The 1,349-nt window shown below is 37.1% G+C and overlaps 1 long non-coding RNA gene across 1 annotated transcript in view; it reads right to left on the bottom strand.

Annotated features, from left to right (window-relative positions):
* Positions 1 to 422: 422 nt before the first annotated feature.
* LOC107579658 (uncharacterized) overlaps positions 423 to 1,349 on the bottom strand; it is a 3,159-nt gene continuing 2,232 nt past the window's right edge. Inside the window, exon 3 of the long non-coding RNA XR_001608511.1 lies at positions 423 to 528. This is a non-coding gene — a long non-coding RNA (uncharacterized lncRNA). The remainder of the gene's footprint in view (positions 529 to 1,349) is intronic.

Consider the following 1,349-nt stretch of genomic DNA (forward strand, 5'->3'; position numbering starts at 1 on the left):
TGAACAGCTTCTGCAAGGGTTTGTGGGCAATATTAGCCTAGACACGTTATGAAATCATCACAGTATAATTACAGATGCCCTAAAACCCTACAATGGCATACTATTTAATATTGAATAGTACCCATTTCTCTTAAACGTAAAATAGTCAAATGTGGTTTGCCAGTTTGAGTTTGATAAACTGGTTTGGATAAGCTGGTGAAAATTGCCCTAAACCCCTCTAAATCTATGAAGTCAGCTAAGAGTAACAAGCCACCTTAGGCTTGTTTGTGGAGATTTTTTTCTAAAGGGATGGAAATAGGGGTTTACTTAGGGTTTCTAGCAGCTCTTCAGAATTACATTAACACACAAAGTACAGAGTGAAAGGTCAGACTTGAAAACCTGGAATATGGGACAGTTCTTACCACTCTCTAGTACTGCCATGTTGGAAATGTTGCTTTTGTCCGTCTGATGTTCGGAAGCGACTGACGTGAACTCGACATCTCCTGCATTTAGGATCCCAGCTAAGATACTGTAAACACTCCCGAGCTCCTAATTAGATCATGACAACAAAAAAAAAAGTACCACAGTTGTTATTAATAGATCAACATCATGCATTAAGCTAAAAATTCCACAAAAGAGATGCCAGGCATGAATAACATGATTTATTACATGATATCACATCTATGTTTAAACGTCCCAGGCCAGAGGAATGAATCTGCTACATATTTCTGTGAATGTAGCATAGCAGCTAATATCTAGTGGCACACTGACACGTCTGTCTATTCGATTATATGGACTCCCTAAAGAATACAGTGCTTCGTAATGTCAAAGCCATGCCACTCACAGGCCTGTGATTACTCATGTCTCCCTGGAGAAATAGAAAATTAAACTGACATTACAGAGACAGAGTAAGTTCTCTAAGAAGATTTAGATGTTGGCCTGGTGGTATTTCAGTGGTAGAAAGCACAACAGTGACCGTCCACTTCTTTAGTGATTCCAGAAATAAGGTTCTTAGCACACCTTAGCATTCTATTAAAAGGAATATTTATTATGAAAATAACATACCTTTTTAAATGTAATGTAATAGTGAAAATTAGTGATGAAAGTGTACTCACTTTAAGAACACCTATGGGGCTTTTTATTTCATTAATATGATATTATCAGGCTTTTTTTTTTAAAGATTAGAAATACACTACATCTTCAATTCTAATTTGAGGAATAGTTCACCCAAAAATGAAAATGAGCCATTCAAGATGTAGATGTGTTTGTTTCTTCATTGGAACACATTTGGGGAAATGTAGCATTTCATCACTTGCTCACCAGTGGACAATGGATCCTCTGCAGTGAATGGGTGCCGTCAGAATGAGAGT

This window comes from Sinocyclocheilus grahami, unplaced genomic scaffold, assembly GCF_001515645.1.
Source record: "Sinocyclocheilus grahami isolate Dianchi unplaced genomic scaffold, SAMN03320097.WGS_v1.1 scaffold18967.1, whole genome shotgun sequence".
NCBI classification, from domain to species: domain Eukaryota; kingdom Metazoa; phylum Chordata; class Actinopteri; order Cypriniformes; family Cyprinidae; genus Sinocyclocheilus; species Sinocyclocheilus grahami.